The sequence below is a fragment of the Alligator sinensis genome, unplaced genomic scaffold, assembly GCF_000455745.1.
Source record: "Alligator sinensis unplaced genomic scaffold, ASM45574v1 scaffold203_3, whole genome shotgun sequence".
Lineage (NCBI taxonomy): Eukaryota > Metazoa > Chordata > Crocodylia > Alligatoridae > Alligator > Alligator sinensis.
The window spans coordinates 1-20,754 of record NW_005842844.1 but is presented as its reverse complement, the minus strand read 5'-3'; the positions used below and the strand labels follow the sequence as shown (position 1 = coordinate 20,754).

The 20,754-nt window shown below is 50.6% G+C and overlaps 1 protein-coding gene across 4 annotated transcripts in view; it reads right to left on the bottom strand.

Moving 5' to 3' along the window:
- The window catches only part of DOK4 (docking protein 4), a 66,457-nt gene extending 47,367 nt beyond the window's left edge, over positions 1 to 19,090 (bottom strand). For 3 of the 4 annotated variants that reach the window (XM_025191639.1, XM_025191641.1, XM_025191638.1), the window contains exons 1-2: positions 18,879 to 19,089; positions 10,314 to 10,530 (exon numbers count right to left, since the gene is read on the bottom strand). The gene's annotated coding sequence lies outside the window, so the exon portion shown is untranslated. Of the gene's footprint in view, positions 1 to 10,313; positions 10,531 to 18,878 lie in introns of all 4 variants that reach the window. The other variant, XM_025191636.1, reaches the window with a different exon arrangement.
- Between the last annotated feature and the right edge of the window lie 1,664 nt (positions 19,091 to 20,754).

Below are 20,754 nucleotides of genomic sequence, written 5' to 3'. Positions count from 1 at the left end.
ACCTCCTCGTTCCCTCTTCTGCAGCTTCACAGGCTGACAATCCCTCACCTTCTTTTTGTCAGCAAAGAAACAATTAAAAGTGAATTGAAGGGGAAGATTTCCAGAGGCACAAATAGCAGTCAGCTCCCATGGGCTTAAAACACCGACCTCTTCTACTGACTTAGTTAGCCTTCAAAGTTAACACACAGCTGACAGTCCAGGGAGGAGACAGCCTTTCTCAGAGCTGCTGTTTGCAGCTGTCTGCAGACTCAGGTAGACAGCTCCACAGCCATCTGCACTCCTGGCAGCAAAGGAGTGTAGGCTGTTATAAAATGTCATGTCTGGAATTCTCTATGACTCCATTAGTGCAGTATCCAAGTGCCTTGGTCATGGGCAAACTGTTCCAAACACACACACACACACACACACACACACACGTGTAAGTGTTGTTCTACAGATACCCCTGTTCTACAGATGAGGAAATTAGAATGCAAGCAGATGATAAGATTTACTTAACTCTAGAACCCAGATCTCCTGAGTTCCAGTCCTGAGCATGACCCACAGCCTGCCCAAGTCCATGAAAAGAATTCTACAGGTTGTGGTAGGTTTTCAAACCAGGCCCCTAATATTTACCAGACCATCCTTCTTCCATCCAGCTGTGTGGGAAACATACCAGGAAGCAACCTGGGATTATCCCTGTGTGAACAGAAAGAGTAAGAATAAGATCATCTATTTCTACATCCCTTTCCACTGCAGATAGTAGAATAGATTCATCATGAGTCTAAGTCCAATGCAGTCAGTCAGTCAGTGGAGTTCCACTGGGAATGAATCTGGTGTTTATAGATGCTTGTATCCTCTTTGAGGTAGGCAACTCTTAAGGTCCCCATTTTACAGGTGGGAAAACTGAGGCACAGGCATTAAGCAACCAGTCCAAAGTCACACAGAGAGTCAGTGGCAGAATAAGGAATGGAAGCTCAGAATTCCTGTTTCCATTACATGTGCAGATCAGTGTGCCAACACTTCCTACTAAGCCATTGCAGTGCAGATGGTCTTCTGCTCCTTCCTGTGTAATCCGAATGACTGCTGATGATTGGGTGTGGGCTGCCACTTTATAAACATTGTTTGTTGAAATAAATTCATTGCATTGCAATAATGTGAGATTGATGCCACAGCTTCCCTGTGCCACCTTTTTGTAAGATTGTGCCATGAAGTTACAGTACGTCTTAAGGCAGACATCACAGCCCAGTGTTGCTGTGTCAGGGCTGAGGCTGATCAGGGCCATTTGGATGGAAATCAAATTTCAAAGAAAAACAGAAAGGAAATTTCACAGTCCCTTTGCTGACCAGCTGTATGTGTGATTTGGCATGATCACCACTGCAAACCAGTAGCCCAGCACAGTGCAAAGTGCTTGTATTTTAAGATGCGTTGCTCCACCTTAGCTGGATAATGAACTTGTGTAATACCAGCCTGATAAGGTATGTGAGGATGACTTCAGGGCTGGAGGCTGCACAGCTCAAGCTAATATGAATATTTTGGATCAGAGCCATAGCATGCCACTCACCCCTTCCCAGGATCATACTGTTTATGCTCCACCAATTCTGTCTGTAACATTGATGTTCAACCTCTAGCATGTGGGCCAGATCCAGCCTGTGCAGCTGTATCACCAAGCCCATGAGTCTTTCCAAGGGTAGTTGCCACTTCCCTCTTGCCAAATTACCAGACCCATGGTGAGCCCCACAGGCCAGATAATGTGGACCTGTGCACTAGATTGTGCTGGTACACAGTTGGGCAATATGCAGGGTCACTTCAGGGCCAGATCTGGACATGTGGGGTTGGGCTGGTGTACCTGATCTCACCCATGGACCAGTCCTATGTGCCAGCCCTGCATTGGTTTCAACTTATGAAATTACCCCACACTGCTCATTGGGCCTGTGGAGCTGGAATTTTGTGTGCCACTGGTCTGTAGCATTGAGATCAATGGATGCCCTTCAGAAATCAGGATTGGCCCCTGCAGTGCCAAACCTCCAGAGAGTCAATTCAGGTGCTGTCTCTATCCACTTGGGTCCCCCCAGTGACCTTGCCCCAAGTGTTTGTAACTGAATGGGAGGTTTATAGCTGCTGAAATTGCTCTGTGGACACCTCTATCACTAGAGTCCGATTTGTTTGGCTATAAAATTAATATTTGCTGCAAATAAAAAAAAAAGAGCAATGCTTTTTAGACAATCAATTAAAAGCCAGAACAAGAGGGATTAGCTCATTGAAATATAAATTTTTAATAACACTGCATCTCTGTGTTCCTCTATACTCATGCTACTCTTGTTCTGTCATTCTGCCTCTAAATCTTGTGCTCAGGATAACTGATGCTAGGACTGGTTGAGTCAAAGCAGGGACTGGGTGAATCCACCAGAAGCCCTAAGTGAAGATGGTGGAGGCTTTATTTTTTAGTATCTTCCAGTTAACACTGGCTTCCTTTCTGCAAGAGATGCTTCAGCCAAGCACAGATTATAGGTCTCAATGCAGGACTAACTGGGTGAGTTCTTGGGTCTACACTAGGCAGGATGTCAGGTTAGATAATCTACCATACGGCCCTTCTGGCTCTAAATACCCTCAACTGATGATCCAGTACGTCACCTGCTTTCCAGCTGTTGCAAAATTTTCAAAGAAAACCCCTTCTTGTCCTTAGAATTTGTTGACCCTTTTTCTTTGATGGAGCAAAACTCCCCCATTTTTCCCTTTCATCTATGAAGCACCTTTTAAATAAGTAACATCTCCAAATCCTTTCCATCCTTTCCTAGTTTCAAAAAAAGAGGATTAGGTCACACCCCTCATATACTAGGGAAACTATTCAATTCCAATCTCCTCAAATCTGGTGTTTAGCAAGGTTGTGACCATCCACAGAAAACATTCAGGTACTTTCAGTCAGAGTGACTTCTGTTCTTTCTTGTTTTCTTTCATGTAAACTCAAAGATTTCAGAAAGCATACAGTGTGCATCTCCTGCAACATCCAGCATTGCTTATATCCTACAAAATGGCATCCATCTTCCCACAGAAACCTTGACATTTCAAAGTAAAGAGCACAGAAAACAAGATCACAACAGTTGCACACAAAGGGATATGTAAGGGACTCATCGCTTGTTGTATTGCTTGTTGTTTGATCTAAAACCAAGCCTTAAATAGTTCAGATCCATGCTCCCATTTTATTCCAGTATGGACAAAAATTGTGTATCAGGCTGCCAAGGTCATGAGGGTTCCTTTTCCATACGGGATTTTTAATCTTTATGTCAAATTGAGACCGTATTTTCAAGTTTTTCTGCACAACCTGAGGGCTAGAAATTTACCCTTTTTAAAACTGAAAGCTGAAATTCTCATATATTCACATGACATCAGGAGCTGAGGATTTTTTATTTAAACACTAATATGTTGAAATTCTCAAATTTATTGCAAGTTAGCAGCCTAATTATTCAAACTTGCAAAAGTCTCCATCACATGAGAAAAATGACCAAACTGAAGGACAAGTTAGAACTTGGTTCACTGTCCCAAAGAAGTATTAGAATGCAGGAAACGGGGCTGGGTTTTCTTTGCTGTTTCTTGCCAATGCTGTAGAAGACCTGACTTGTAAGGATGGTTGGGGCAGGAAAGGCAGCTCTAAACAAGCCTGCAATTACCAGCCATCCAGGAGATACAACATCTTCAGAGGAACTGCTCATTTTATTACTTTAATTGGCTTCCCTATATTACATGCTCTTCCCAGCCTGCCATGAGCCTTGAAGCTAAGCTTGCAGTCAGCTCCCTACAAGTGTGCTACCAGCCTGGTGCAGAGAATGCAGGCTGCCTCTTTCCATGTTAGAGGGGATGGGGTGGGTGACTTATCACTAGAGTTCTGGCTGCTCCATGGACCAAGGTGAAGCTGGATAGGGTTGACACCTGTGAGCTTGATTCTTTACCAGGCTCCCTTGCCTTCCCTCTATGAGTTCCATCACCCTACACTTCTGGAGGTAACCTGCTACTCCCCTTCCAGAATCAGCCAGCTGCTCCAGCCTTCCCTCCCACTCCTGCATCTCAGCAGGCCTGCTCCTCCACTTGATTGTCTTTTGTACTAGATGCACCTGGTGGCTCATCATTCGGATCCAGTGACCCCTTTGCTGGGTCTTTCTGTTCTCCAGGCATTTAGAAGACAAAGGTCCTTTATGGGAGTGGATTCCAGAGCATTCAAAGTGAAAGGATGAATGCTGGCCTCAGCTATGACTGGTGAAGGTTCATGGTGGTTGAGCAAGTAGATTTATGTTTAAAATAAGCTAGCTGTGGCTGTTAGCTCAGGTGACCTAAAAGAATAACACACCAACATGCACCCCAGTAGGCACTGGGTGCGTTGTCCATCTGTTTGGAAGAAGACGACATCTCTGCTCCAGAGTGTAGCGAGCAGCCTGTGCTCTTGGGATTCTTGCTCATGTAACCCTTAGCATGACACTACCCAGGCCTTCACCTGAATAGCATAATCCTGGGGTACCTGGTAGCCAATGACCCTGCCCAGCTCCCTGGGTAGTTCCTGCAGGGTTCCCAAGCAGAGAGCCTCCCCTTACAACTAAACAACTTTGCAGACTGTTATAAAACTATTTACAGGATTTATTTACAAGGTAACATATAACCAATGCAATAGAACAAATGTTACCCTGCATGACTTGGTGGTGGTGGCTTAAAGGTGAATGCTTTTTGGATACACATTACACTAGGGGAAGGTATACAAATTACCCACAATAAATAAGTAATCAATACATAAATACATTGATCCTCCAACTAATAAACCATTAAGAACTTGATTTACACAGGCTATAACTTGTACACTGTGTACTGAGGATCCCGTGTGCACAGCCCCTAGCATGGTGTCTTAGGGAGCAGGACTATGTCTGTGCCCCTGGCACAGGATCTGTGGGCAGTCCCTGGTGCTGGCATTCCTAGCAGGAGCTCCAGGGGTCTCCCTGCAGCAGGTGGTGGCTACTCCCCTGCAGTTCCTGCAAGAGAGCTGATTCCTACCCAGACTGGGCTGCAGGTTGTAAGTTTTCCTTGCCCAGCACAACCTCACAGCACCTGGCAAATGCAGCCCCTTCCTGGGCCCTGACTGCCCAGGGGCTTCTGGTGGCTGGAGCAGTCCCTGCCCCTCTAGCCCATGGCTCCCTCCAGCACCTGAGCCTGCCCTCCTCAGTGCCTTCTCACTTACAGGGGAAAAACCAGGACAGTCTCTAGCAGTCTCCTCCTGGCCCTAGGTCCCCTGCTGTGCTCACCCACCCACACAAGGGCTTGCAGGAGGGTCATCCCAGGCTCGGAGTCTCCTTACAGGCAGCTCTTCTCTTGTCCTGCTCCAGCAGGGCTCTGAGAGGAAGAGAGGGAGAATGGGTACAGTGCAGCACTTGCTGCAGCCTTTTGCTGCTACTTCTGCAGGGCTCTACCAGGGGCTCTTGGGGGGAGATGACCGGGGGGAGATCCTTTCCCTGGTTTTCAGCCTGTCTCCCACCCCACATCTCTCCTTTGTTCTCCCCCACCAGGAAAACTGCTCCCCTCTTTTAACCAAGCCTTTTAACCAATCCCAGGCCAGGGCTCATCCTGGGCTTTTGCTAACATCTCTCATTCAAACCCTGCTGTGATTACATCACCCCTCCCACTTCCAAGAGGGCTACCTCCAAAACAGCTTCACTTGCCCTCAGGGCAAACGGTGTCCCTACGGGGACAAACTGTCTCTTCACACTCTGTCCCTCTGCAGGGCAGCCCTTTCTGTTCCTTCAGGCAGATGTTACACTCATGTGTCTGAGGTTCTGTTCCTTGGGGCCCACTGAAATGCATGGTCCTATTCTCCTTATCAGCCTCCTTCTGAAGTAGTGATCTAAAGCAATGAGCAGGCCAGAGAAGCTGCTGGGAAGGAAGCCGGCCAGCTCCATACAGGTCTCCCAACTGGGTCCCTGTTGGGAACAGGGTGCTCATGGGCAATGGGGAGCTTGTAGCTTTCTCAGTCCTAGCTTCTCCTAAGAGGAGGAACTGTAGAGAAGAGGGTACATACAGGCCAGCTACGACCTCCCCCAGTAGGTCCTATAGAGGTTGGGGCAGGCAGCCCATGAAGGGTTGAGATACAGCAATGGATCGTTTGACTTTGTGCTCACTCGTGCTGAGCACTGTGACAAGACCCACTCATCCAGTGCGCAGACTCTGGATAATTCAAGGGCCATTTCTAGAGTAGATCCCCAAGACAAACTTGTTCTCATTATACCAGCCCTGCCTGGTAACATAGCCCCCACTCCCAGCACTGCCGTACCCACATCCCGCATCCTGTGCCGGCTGGCAAGCAGCAGCAGGGCAGGGTAGAGCCCCTGCTCCGAGCACTGATGCAGGTGCGGCAGCACTGGGAGCGGGGGCTACGCTCTGCTGTCGCCTGGAGCAAGCCGCGCCTGCATCACGCCCCGCCCCTGCGCCGGCTGGGCAAGTGGCCCCCCCCCAGCCAGGGCGGGCACGGCGGGAGGAGCCACAGAAGCCCCCATGGCTGCCCTGCCCAGCTGCATCCCCCCCACTTGGCACCCATGCAGCAACTGTCGCATTGTGTGGGTGCAGTGCGGCTTGGCTGGCGCCGCATGCTGTCTGGGAGGTGCGGCAGCTCCAGCAGACAGCTGAAGCCCGGCAGTGCTCAGCTCTGGCAGCCCCAGCTCCCAGACAACATACAGAGCCCTGTCAAGCTGCGCTGCATCCGCACCATGGAGCAGTTGCCACACGAGTGCCAATCAGGGTGGGAGGTGATGCCCCATGCTGCGCAGGTGGGTCCTTTGCCACGAGCGCCCAGAGGCCCCAATTGCCACTCCTGCAGCTGGTGAGTACAGGGCTTTTTTTCTTTTTTTTTGAAGTGCCGGGACTAGGCTGGGGCCTGGGGCTGGGCAGGGGATGGGGCCAGGCAGGGAAGCCATGGGGGCTTCTCCCACAGCTCACCCTGCCCAGGGAGAGGCAGACACAGCCAGAGGAGCCATGGGAGAAACCACCATGGCTTCCCTGCCCGACTCCATCCCCTGCCCAGACCAGCCTCCTGACACTTAAAAAAAAAGAACAAAAGCCCCGCACTCACCAGCTCTGGCAGCAGTGATCGTTGCAGGGCAGCGGGGATCACCACCCCCCCACTTGGCACCCATGGAGCAACTGTCACATTGTGTGGGTGCAGTGCGGCTTAGCATGTGCCACATGCTGTCTGGGAGGTGGGGCGGCTCCAGCAGACAGCCGAAGCCCAGCAGCATTCAGCCCCAGTGACCCCAGCTCCCAGATAGCATGAAGCGCCCTGTCAAGCCACGCTGCACCCACACCACGGGGCAGCTGTCACACAAGTGCCAAGCAGAGTGGGAGGTGATCCCCATTGCCCCCCCACTGCCCCATGCTGTGTTGGGGGGGGATGGGGGGGGCTCTGCCATGAGCACCCAGAGACCCCAATTGCCACTCTTGTAGCTGGCTTTTTTCTTTTTTTCTTTTTTAAAGTGCCAGGACTAGGGTGGGGCCGGGCAGGGGATAGGGCCAGGCAGGGCAGCCATGGGGGCTTCTCCCACAGCTCCCTCTGCCTGGGGAGAGGCAGGCACAACCAGAGGAGCTGCCCGGCTGTGCCTGCCTCTCCCTGGCCAATCCGAATCACCAAATCTTGCTAAATCTTCCAAAGCTGATTCGGCGAATCGATTCAGGACAGTGATCCAAATCTCTGAATACAATCGCTGTCCTCCAAATCAGCTGAATCTGAATCCGAATTGAACACTTCCCTATTCGCACAGGCTTAGCGTATGATGTATCAGTTGCTTAATCTGGTAACCACTGAGTGGTCCCAGCAGAAACAAGGGAGGGGGTGGGGGGAGCAGACAGGATGAAAGTTGACACATTGGAACCTCAGTTGTACATTCCCGAAGATCAGAGCATTTCGGGATTTTTGTTTTGCTTTGTTTGGTTTTTCCCCTAAGAGCTTTCTTTAGAGGGGCATGAATTCCAAGCCTGAACACTGAATACTGTCTGGTCAGCTAGGAATCACTGACAGCACTGGGGCAGCTTTCCTGGAGCATGTTGCATATGTGAAGTCAGAACTGTCAGTGTAATTTTCCCTAAAAAGCAAATTTCAGTTCCCTTCCCCTTGCTCTGCTCTCCCAGCTCCAGGTAAAAGCAGGAACTCTAGATTGCTGGACTTCCCCTCTGCAAACTGGGGTCAGAGGAAGACACAGGAGGTAATTACCATGCTTGCACAGACACTATCTTGTTTTAGGTGCCAATGAGTCTGGAGTGAAATACCCTTCCTTTCTGACTGGGTCTGCTGTATGTCTGAGAATGTCCTGGCTGTTGAGTATGGGAGGGGAGTTGCTTGAATGCAAGCTGCCCCTGGGCTGGGAGGAGGTGTTTAGACTTTGAAGATCACGGGCTAGATTAATCCTCAAGGGAATACAATGAGATTACTGAGGTTACACCATAGCTGAATATGGCTCTGTGCGCTCCAGAGGCAAGTGGGGAAAAAATGGCAGGACAAATGGCAAAAGGTGCTTTCTTTTGTCTCTCTGCCAGCTGCCTTTTCTTCCTTGAAACAATCAGATCTAAAGTTACAAGGTTTTTCTTCCAATTCCTACTGCACCTCCTGTTGGCTGAGACCAGGGGGGATATGAGTGAACACTGTTGCAGCCAATTTACCCTACACCATTGCTTACAGTGCCTCCTTCTCGGAGGAGCCCTAAATTGCTCCTACCTAGTTCCAAGGATTCTTGGAAGAGAAAGAGAAGGTGCATTTGGAGGAAGTGAGCTCACTGGAGTTACCTCACATTATATTATCATGGAAATAAACTCCAGGCTTGCTATAAAATTATCACAGCCCATTACGGTTTAATTTTTTACCATTATTTCAGGCTTGTATCCAAGAACCTTATTAGTCGATCTGCAGAATCCAACTGGGTGTCACAGTAATGGCAAGAGCTGTTGTTTTATTCATGGGATGCTCTGCAGGGAAGAGCATTTGCAACAAGGAAGGGAAAACAACATGAACTTGTCAGGGCCTGTTCACAACAATGTCACCCACCTGCAGAGAGAGAGAGGCCAGCAAAAAACACAGGGCACTCTCCCCCACCAGGGACCCCAGCAGGTAACAAATACATCCATCCACACACGGGGCTTTAGCACCAATTCAATTTATTACAAACCCCTGCAGCTGTCAGATGGTGTAGAAGTCCCCTATGCAATAAGCCACTCACTCCCCAATGGCCTGACTCCCCCATTTGCCTGTGCAACCCTGCAGGCTGGCACGGGGACAGATTGACTGAGTAGAGGCAGAGGCAAGAACAGCCAGAACATTCCCCAACAGACAGATGCAAAACAGAATAGAACATAGGGTTAACATGGATACGGTGAGGTAACTTGGGGAAAGGACCACAGCATATGAACTGCTGCAGTAGCCTGGTCCCACTGTTCGCTCTATATTTATAATATAAAACACATACAAATACAAATATATATATAATAGAAGGCATTGGCTTTCACTGTCAGCACTCCAAGGGAGAGAGACAAATTTGCTCGACTCCTTTTCTGCCCCGGACTGGCACCCCTGGTTGTTACAGGTCTGGGTCTCAAGCATTCAGCTACTTGTATTGTTTCAGTGTCCATGTTTGCTGGGAGGTTCCTCTGTTGAGGTGGGAGTGAGGGACAAAGGATGGCTTAGTGGCTGAAGTATGGGCCTTGCAGCCTTACTTCCCATCTATGCCTCAGTTTTCCCTGTCTTTAAAATAGAGGCGATGGCTTGCAGGCTCAGTTCATGTGAGTCTACAGCAGTGGAGATACAAAAGGTGAGTGTGTAAGCCAGGAATGAAAAGGGGTTGTGGCACAAGAAAGCGGCCCATCAATGAAAACCAAGTGCTGGGAGATAGCCAGAGGAGGGCCTGGAGGAGCTGCTGGCAAGAGGGAGAATGAGACAGGCTGGAGAGGTGGAGAGGCACAGGCTCAGGCTCCTGCCACATGTCTGCAACACCTCAGGTGCAGGCACCATGGACACAGTGCTGGCCCCGTGACCTTTCCTCTCTGGCCAGGGGGGCATTCCAGGCACTTCAGTACAGTTCCCTCAGACCTCACTCTTGTTATAACCTGTTAACAACCTTGCAGGATCCCCCTGAATCCCTTTCCTAACCTGGTTGAATACCCACTTGTATAAGCCACAAAAAGGCAAAGCATGCCCTATCTCCATCCCCCACAAGGGAAGCCTGGGCTCTTTGCTCCAGTCCCTGTGGTGCACAGCTCTTTGCTAGGTCCTGTCTCATCCAACAGTGGATTGCAAGGTCTGTCAAACAGAGCACGCCTCACACCACCTGTGTATAGCTGCAGCCTGAAGAAAATCCAAACCATCTCGTCCTCCTGCCTCCTCCAGCCACAGTCTGATGGCCCCACCACTTTGGGCACTAGGGAACCTGGATCTGCAGGTCTTCGTCTTCATCCAGGTCGCTGGTGCCATCGCCAGGGTCCTCGGGGCCAAACCGGGAGCTTCGGATCTTTCCAAAGAGCGGCGTATTCTGCTGTCTGCGTAGCCTGGGGTGGGTAAAACCAGAGCAGAGACCAAATTGCTGGAGAGGCTGCAAGAGGGACAGCAGCCAGCGCCCTCACGCTGTGCTGCAACAGAGCCTGTATGTACACACCCCTCCTGTCTCTGTCTCTCTCACTCTCTCTGTGTGTGTGTGTGTGTGTGTGTATAGATAGATATATATCTATATACACACACACACACACACACAAATATACATATCTATCTATCTACGTGTGTATATATATATACACACGAACATAAATCAAGCTCCATATATATATATAAGCTTCCGTCTAAAACAAAGGTGGGCAATTATTTTGGCTGGAGGGCCACTTAATGAGGTTTGGTGAGCTTTTGAGGGCCACATGGGTAGACCCACTCCTACCCCTGACCTTTGCTGCCAGAAGTCCCTTCACATGCCCCCCAAGAAATACTCCTTTTGGGAGGGGGTTGCCATCTTAGAACCAGAAAAATAACCAAATCATACAATGAAAGTCAAACACCTACTATAACATATTTTAATTTTATTACAAAAAATATTTTTGTCATGATTTGTGTTTGTGTAGTGTATATAGAGGTGACTGCATAACTCAAAAATAAATTCTTAAGTCTTGTATATTGTGGGGGGGGCATGGTGGGGTGTGTGTGTTGGGTTGGGAGGGGGCGTGGCTGTGCTTGGGGGCATAGGGTATGTTGGGGTGTGTATATGTGGGGGGTTGTGGGGATAGGGTGTGGGTGTGTGGCATTTGTGGGGTGAAGGGGGAATGGGGCCCCCACACTCCCCCCATGGCACAGAAGCAGCAGGCAGGGGTGCTTGGAGTATTGATGCTCAGCAGTGCACAACTCCAGCCAGGGAAGCAGGGGCCTGGGCTCCCTTCATTTCTGGCAGAGTCCCGGGACCTGTGTGGCAGGGAGCAGTGAAGGCAGCTGGTTCCAGCGTGTGGAGTTTCCCTCCAGTGGTGTGTGAGTGCAGGGGCTGTGCATGCATGGTGGGAAGCACCCGTGATAGCTGGTCCAACAGGGCTGCACCCCTCACCGTGATGTGCAGCACTGGCCAGAGCCATGTGCTGCTGGGCACCAGTGCCTGCGCTGGGCACCAGTACCCAAAGTGCCTCTGTCTGCTGCTGCTGCCACCAGTGGGGGCTGCGCGCCATGTAGGGAAGTGTGGGAGGGGTCCCCCCACCTCCCTCCCCTCCTTCACACCCACACCCTGCACATCTGAGCTCTGTACTCTCACCACCTCCCTGGGCACAGGCTCATTGCTGCCAGCAGCCTCCGGCCCACGCTCCCTGCCCCTGCCCAGCTGCAGCTCCCCCCACCCCCGCTCCCACCCTCACCCCCACCATTTCCCTACCTGCTGCCTGGAAGAGGGCCGCTGGGGAAGCCGAGCAGGTCCCCCAGTGGCTGCAGCAGTGACAGCAGCAGCCCTGCCTGGAAGCTCCATGCTGGCCAGGCCAGGACCTTATGCCCACAAGGGTGGGAGTGAGGCGCAAGAGGGGATGTTGGGGGCGGTGTATACATGGGTGCCTCACTCCCACCCTCGTAGGCAGAAGGGCTGGGCAGGGTACGATTCATTGGTGGGTACCACGGGCCAGATGAAAGTGCCTGGTGGGCCAGATCCATTCCATGGGCTGTATTTTGCCCACACCTGGTCTCAAAACTACCTAGGTCCTATGTATGTTACCCCTCTATTCATCCATCTGTCTGGTTCTACACATATACATGTGTCTTCACATATGTCAGTCTATCACCATATGCTCCTCTCTCTCTGCCATGGTCCTCTCCCTTTCTCAGCATATGTCCCCCCCTCTTCCTGTCCATTGACTCTTGTACCATGACCGTTACCGTGGCTTCAGGGCCCACCTATCCACAGGCTTCATTGACCTTTCTGTTCACCCATCATACCTGCCAAGGCCCCACTGTGAGGACAAGCCCCAGAGGGAGGTGTGTGCGGGATGGAACGCACATCATGCTATAAACACCACAGCGCTTGCTTTCTCAGTGTTGCCTCCTTGTGGCTTTGAATCTTCTCAGGTGCTGGGAATGAAGGCTGGATACCACATGGGGCTGATATGAGGAGCTGTGGAGGGGCAGGTCCCCTGCAACTCATCCAAAACCCTCCCTCCCCCTCTCCCCAAGTCCCACAAACATGCCATTGTCATCTCCCTGTTGAGACCCTCTCACCCACTTTTCCTAAGCAGAGGCCCCAGGCACCTTTCAAAACAATCCCTGTGACACAACACAATAGGAAGAGCTGGTACTGGATTTATGTGGATTTTAGTGCCCAGCTAGATTCAAGGGTGCAGCCCCTGGGGAAGATGCTGGCTTGGATTTCTGTACCCAGCCAGGCCAGACTCCAGGGCCCAGATCTGCAGGCAGAGGTGTGACAGTCAGCTGGAGCTGGGAGAAGGGCAAAGACCTGTTTTCTCTCTTTCCCCTCTGTCCTGGGCTCCACATTTCAATTTCATTAGCTAAGTGGGTGTTACTGGCTGATAAAGCCAAATCTGAACAGCCCTTCCCTCCATGGCTCCAAGCAGCACTTAATGGACTTTTGATTAAAGTGACCAAGTTCACTTAAAGCCCTTTTCAGATACAGGGTACTTAGCAGCAGCACATAATTGTCTAAAGCTGTTTATCTGGGGTAGAGGGGAGGAAGCAGGAGGAGGAGAGCAGGCCCAGCTGTCCCAAAGCAGACTCAGCATAAGAACTTGCAGTACACTGCAGGGTCTGGACACCCAGGATTTCACTGGACCTAGAGCACAGGACTCTCATCGCCACTGCTGGGAATGAGGGTCTCCTAGTGCTTCCATGCTCTGTCAGGGCATCTCATTATAGCTCTGAGCTGGATGCGCAGACTCCAACCCCCTGAAACAAGGCCTACATGATAAATGTACTGTGCTGGGCAGCAGTGCCCTCCACTAGGTCACATGGCTCTGCACAGGCTGCCTCCTAAATTGGAAACAGTAGAGCCAGGTCCATGTGGCATTTTGGGCTGGCTAATTCGCACTGTTGGGGCAATTTGCCTCCCTCCAAATTAATTAGTTTGCCCTGCTGCTGATTCTAGAGGCAGCTGGCACAGAGGAGATTGGAGCCAGGCACTGTGTAAGTTTATGGCACAGACAGAGTCTGTCCTAGAAGCAACTCGGACCCTGATCCAAATGCCATGACTCCTGGTCCCTTCTCAAGGCCACCAGTTCTGGGTGTTTGTCCCCAGCTTCCCCTAGTGGAAAGAGTAGGGGCAGGGATTTGTACTGTGCTCTGACAAACTGGTTTTGCAGGACTGGGGGCAGGATAGCAGGGATGTAAGCCACCCAGTGACCTTCTAGACCCACCTCACTCCCATTCTGGGAATTTTCTAGGGGGTTTGTTTCTCCTTAATACGACCCTCCCATGACCTAAGGCTGGGCTGGAGTCTCAGCAGCATCCAGCTGCCTCTGGGGCCAGGCCTCTGCCAGACTAGCACAAGCAGAATAACCTCTGAGCTATCCCAGCTTGTATGGCCCCTAAATGGCAGCTCTACCTCTTCCCTGCCCCCTTTGCTAAGGCTGCAGTGGGGGACGGGTACTTTGGCTACACTGGCTTGTGACCAGGGAGATCTGATGGTCTTCAGCCCCTGTGAGCTGCCTGAGCAAAACAGATGTGGCCCCTTCACATTAAACCTGGGGGCATCTGTGAAGGACGGGGATCCCCTGGGGTGCTCCTCACGGCTAGAAACCAGTTCATGCTGCAACACTGCTCAGAACCAGGGAGTGAGGCTGAGAGGGAGCCCTTTCTGCACCTGCACACATGCCCTCCTGGTCTGTCCTGAACCCAAATCTTCCAGTGTCCTGAAGCATCCTTGAATGAGCACTTTGGCTGTCTCTGCTGCTGACATAACTGGGTGATTGGGTCCTAAGTGGCCACACCTAACGGCACATTTGACACTGTATACTTACTGGTGCTATGCTTCTCTACTGGGTCACTAGGGTTTCCTGGACACCCTGTTCCATTGTTTTGTGCTGCAGCAAACTCAGCCTCACTATGAGGCTTTCCTGGTACCTCCCCATCTGTAAAAGGCAGGTTAAGACGCTGCCCTTCATCAGAAAGTGCGTTCAGATGTACCAATGTAGGCTGCTGTGTAAGGGTGAGGCACAGCTACCCCTGCAGAAGGGTGTCTCGACCCTATTCTGATAGCAAAAACAGTACCCATGATGACTTTCAGTTCAGGACTGGGTGACTCACCAGTGCCATGGAGAGAGAGGAAGGAGCAGCCCTGTACCAAGCACAGCTCCTGGCAGAGCTCCACCGCTCCCTGCAGCTAGCAGGGGGCTGCTGGTCACCATCAATAGGTTTTGCATCAAGCCCATATGCTCTTTGTCAATGGGAAGCTCTTAGTATTTTTAGTTCCTCTCTCTCCATAGCATTAAAATGCATCGGCTGAATTTATGAGTCGAATTTGAAATCAAAGGGCTTGAGACTGTGATGAAAACAGCTCTCCCATCATCCTCTGGGCCAAATGGACACATTTGCTGCATTTTCCTGGAAAGCATGAATTATTCAGCAATAGTGTAGTGGGGGCTCTGGGGGAGGGGGATGGAAGGAGATGAAGCCTCCATTATTCCTGTATGATTTAATGAAGATGTCCCAATAAAATAAAATAAGATTTTAAAAAAGCCCAGCTGCCTCCGCAAGGCACTCTGGATGGGGCAGGATCGATTTGTCTTGCATCTATTTCAGCATTTTATTGCTGAAGAGGCATAGGGGGAAAAGAAGGGAACTTTTTAAGAGCCATAAAACCCAAGTGCCTTTCAGACCACAAGTCATTTCTCTGGCCTGGCACAACTTCCCATTCACTGTGCTCTCCCCCTACAACCCTGTTAGCTCATTCTAAACAGAGGACTTTGAAGAATTTGAGACTTGCTTGTTGCTTGGCTTGTTTCCTACCAACGGTATAGCAGAGGACTATAGCGGCAAACCCAAAGGGTGACTTCAAAGGAGCCTTACTGCATGATGGGCAATGAGAAGTGGGTCCAGAAGACTGGAACCTGGGTTGCATGGCTGACCACAAGATGGGATGATTACAAGCAGACAGACTGTATAAGTGATGCTTTAATGTGTAAGCCTAGACTAGCACATTCTCCCTTACTGAGAGCTGAAGCAAGCTGTGTTCTAGTGAGTCTTCCAAGCTGTCCCAGCCCTAGCACATCCTAACTGCAATGAAACGGTGATGCTGACTCTCCTGGCATGGCTCATCTGTTGATTGCACAGGGATTTGTAAAGGACGGGTCCATGAATCCCATTGCACAGAAGACAGAAGAGAAGCAGGTACTTGCCCAAGGACAGAACTATGCCAGGGCCAAGCTCTTCTAAAGGGACTGGTGATTTTGGGTTTTGAAATGATCCACCAGAAAAGGGCTTTGTTGCCAAAGGAGGCATGATAAGCATACTTTGACAGTCAAAACCCTGGAAGGCATCCCAAATTGGGAACCCCAGAAAGGAGATGCTCCAAACCATTAATCGCTTTGGTGAATCTTGGTGCAGATCTCTTGACCCAGAGCAGTGGGACCAGACCACATTATCACACCCATGCCGCCGGCAGGTAATGCCTATGCCAGTTATGCTCAGATCTAGGGCAGAGAGCTCTTCCTAGCACATGCTGTAAACTGGGTGGACTACCAGGATGAAGCCAAACTGAGAAGTCATCTCTGCAGCCCCTCAGGTATCAGTGGACATAAGAGATGTGCATTTGTTGCCTTTCACAGAGCAAGGAATCCAGGACTTGGGACAAGTCCCATCTTGCTACCTGCAGTTTAGTGACACTGATGACCACAGCACGAGTGGAGAGATGGTGTCAATAGCTGGGGTCTGTGACTCCAGGTTGTTTTGCTCACCCTATTATAACAGCATGTGGTGTTTGGCACAGGAGGTAAGAAACAGTAGTCAGAGGCCAATGAAAGTATCATACTTTCCCTAGCTGGACCCAGCTCCCATTCCGCTCACAGTGTCCTCTGTCACACAACAGAGAACCTAGAGGGTGATGAGCTCCCCTGACCCCAATCTTTCACAAGCCTATCAGTACCCTTCGAAATACAGTTGCTGAACTCATTCACTTTCATTCCAGGTCCTCCTCACCTTCTCTATGTGGCTGCACTTTTGCAGAGACAAGACCCCAGAAGTAAGAACCACCCTTTTATGAGTACTGCCTATCCTGATCTCCACCCACCCCACCTGAATGCTGTACCATGGCATCTCCGCTTGTAATATCCATGAGGCCTTTGTACTGGGCATATCCAAAGCCTTGTCTCACCTGCCTTGTGATATGGTATCACCTTGCTCATGTGAAATATGCCAGAATAATTTAGAAGAACCTTGCTCTGCTGAAGGAACTCTGACAGCAAAGGGTCCTGCCCCCTTGCCCATTACAGGAACTATAATGTGTCCATGCTGGGGTCATTACTTTGTTCACATACGGTGCTTAAAGGGGAATGGTAGACTGAAACCATATCTGAGACTTGTTTTGGCTTCTTTGTGATGCACAGAGGAGAAGCCTGGACTTTCTCCCCTGAAAAGCTTCTCTGCATATTTTTACAAACAGGTCCTTACCTCACTTTCTTTGTTGAGGGACCATGGCAAGATCTTGGGGCAACCCATATAATGTAACCCTAGACTTCAACCCAAGCTAGGCCAGCTGCCGCCTCTGGGAATGGTGAGTGCTGGCCCAGGAGAGGACAAGAATCCCATATACCCTTGGATGTGGGTAAGGAGAGTCTGAAGCTGGGCCTCCTGCCCCCATGTCACAGTGCTGCTTGTGCCCTTCAGGGTTTTAGGGCAAGGTTCCCAGCAAAAGGGAAAGGTTAATAGGTCTCCCCTGCTCCCAGTAGAAAGAAAATAACCACACAGAAAAAAAAATGCTTTAAAAAGCCTCGCAGTGTGTCTGGAAGGTGACCAAGCAGCAGCTGCAAAGTGCAAACCAAGTCTCCTTGTGTAAGACTGCCTGAGCAGCCGTGAGAAGCAGGAAGGTTTGGGTGTTGCTAGGGGATGCTGCCCTTGGCTTTCCAAACTGCTGGGATGGAGGTAGATTTCCCCCTGCTTTTAGCTTCCAGACCTTTCTTGAATTAAAGTGACAAAAAGACAGAGTGAGCGTGAAGGAGAAAACAGGCCCCTGCAGACCCTGGCGATCCATCACTACACACGCTGATAAGTTGTATCTTTAAAATCACTTGCCCGACATTCCCTCCTCAGAAAACTTCCTTCCCTCTCCTCCCATCAGTAGCTGACAGGCATCCCTTGTGGGAAGGGGGAGATGCTAAGTGGATTAGCCCAGTTTGGAAAGTCATCTTGCTGTAGAGCAGCAATTTGTCATGAGCAAGAGAATTTCCTTCAGCTGTACTTCATAAATAACTCACGGGTCAGATTCCTCCCCCCACCTTTCCCTTCCTTGGTACAATCCTCCTCCAGTCGTCATTCCCAGCAGGAGGCATCAGACTAATGTATATCCAGGAATATGCAAATAGCTTCCACAGGAGTTTGCCCAAGGACCCAAACAACCTTCCCTTAACTAGTTATGGCATCTGTTTAACAACCTTCCCTTAACTAGTTATGGCATCATTTGTGGTTCCGTGACTTTGGGAGGTACAAGTCAGGAGACATGAGCTCTCCGTACAAGTACCACCAAAAAGGCAGAGTCAGGGCTAGGTTTGGGTACTTCCTAGCTTCAGTTTGGTTCTGAGAGACCCTTGCTCGGACACAGCACGCATCAGGTGGGAGGATTCTGAGTGTCTCCTGGGTCTAACAGTGGCAGTGGATCAGATCACAGGGGAGAGAAGGAAACAAAATGCAAACCAAACCTCAAGCTCTCAGTAGTAGAGGGAGCTGGCACTCAGAGACCTGGATCCCACTATGGAGGCTCATTCAGCTGCCCTGGCCCTGGTGAAATGTTAAACTTCTCCCAAAGGCTGCATGCATGATTTTATTTCAGTTTAAAATAGGCAGATTCTGGTTTAGGTAACATAGATCAGAAACAGGTTTAAACTAAGCTGAAATGGGCCCCTCAAATTGAAATGAGTATGCACACCAGGATTAACTAACCTGTTTCATATTTGGGTGTAAAGAGAATCCTGACTAATCCAGTGCAAGGTGTACATTGCTCAGCCCCGCCTCTCCCATTTACATCATCAGTGTCTATTCCAGCTCTTGTACCATCGTGTCTTTGCTTCCCTCTCCTTGTACTACTTGCTTTCTGATATGTCCATTCTTCTACCTCCCCAGTGACTTCACTTCCTCTTTCTCACCTTCTTCATGCCCATCCTCCCAAACAGTCCTTCCCCTGTGCCTTATCTGCATGGGCTTCCCATGGCCCCGTGGGGCCCCTCACCTGGACTGCAGGTGCTCCAGCTGCACTTGGAGATTCTCACTATGTTCTGTCTGCTCATCCAGGGACCTCTGCAATTTCCGGGCCTGGTTATGGGCTTCATCCAACTGCAAAGCAGACAGAAATGCAGCTGTCTTCAGCTGATGGTTGAAACTAGCAAAAGCAGAAAGCCAGAGTCCTTCACACTCCATTACCCCACGCACTGCCACAAATATGGTCTGCAGGATAGTCCATGGGTTTGAGAAGTGAGGATGATGCCTATGGAACAGATGACCAGGGCAGGAGGTGAGAAGGCAGTGGCACTGAATTACTTGGATGTTTGGATTTGTGTGTTGGTTTTGGCCTCTCTCGATGGCTGGATTGACATGAGACTGGATAGCTGGCTATTAGTCATAGGCACACAGACCATCCCTAAGTGATGATTCAAATCTCATCCACATTCAAAGTTGTTATTTTTTTAAGGTAGTTGGGCGGCACATGTGAAATGAACTCTGTACAGGCTCACATAACCAGAATTTCCTCTCCCATGGCCAGTAGACAAGCCAAGATGCCTTGGCTACCCTTTTGCATCTAGATGTGGTTTCACAAGATCAGCATGAAGACTTGTTGGCAGTTTACCCACACAACAGGCACAGAATGGACCAGCAACACCATACACCTTCCTCACTGCCAATCTAGAGTGGCCATCTTGAGGGATGGAGTCAAACCTTGTCCAACAAGAATCAGTTATTAGCATGGACAGTGACCTGCCCACCAGGAACTGACTTGACAAAGATCATCCAAGAAGCCAGACCTCCACTAGGACATCCTGTGGTGGGAAGTGCCAAATTTACAAATCCAGACTAGAAGCCTTTCCAAAAACCAGACCAAAGCTAAACTTTGGACCCAACACAGGGGCGATCAGGAGAGATTTACGGTATGTCTATATTAGTTTAAGCTGTTCTCATTACTCCTGCCCCCCACCCCACTCCTCCTCAACTGCTTTTAAGCAGCAGCCTTGAAAGCAGTGTAGAGATAGCATAGAGCCACCCTAAAGCATAGTTTCTCAACCCATGGTACATGTACACCTGAGGGTATGTGAGACATAGGCAGGGGGTACGCGGGCACTGAAAACCCCTGTAGCACGGGAGCGGCAGTGTTCTCCCTGCCACCACCAGGTTTGTGTCCACCCACTCACTCCACCCTCCCAAGCCAGACACAAGCTGCTGCAGGAGGGGGAGGACAGGCACACAGATACCCACGCACTCTCCGCCAACCCAGCCACAGGCAGGTAAGTTTCTTTCTTTATCTTGCCTGGGCTTGTGGGGAGGTGGGGGAGGCAGACCAAGACCCCCACAGTGCAGGAGGAAGTGTGGTAGGGGCAGGTCGCTGCCCCGCGCTCTCCTGCACTGTGGAGATTGCCCCATGACCCGGCTTGCCCGGGGCCCCGTTCACTGCACGGAGGAGGGAGCAGGCTGCTGCTGCATGCTGGGGCTGGCAGCAGCACTGGGCTCTTCCCAACACTCGGGATGGGCTGTGGTGATGGGAGGGGGGCTGCCGCCAGCCCAATATTCGCTGTAGCCCTCCTCAACCTGCCCCCCCAGTGCCACCACCGAATGCTGGGAAAAGCCTGGTGCTGCTGCCAGCTCCCACCTGTAGCCAGCCTGGGCTCGGGGCAGCTGCAACAGGCAGCAGGAAGGCTGCAAACAGCTGCCCCAGGCTCCGCAGCCCCGGCATCAGCTCTATGCTGGTGGCAACTGCACGGGCACCTCAGAGCAAAGAGCGGGTTTATCACTACTGTCCACTCTGAGGTGCGTGTGCAGTCACCGCCAGCATGGATCTAATCCCAGGGCTGCGGAGCCTGGTGCAGCTGTTTGCAGCCTGCCCGATGCCCGCTCCA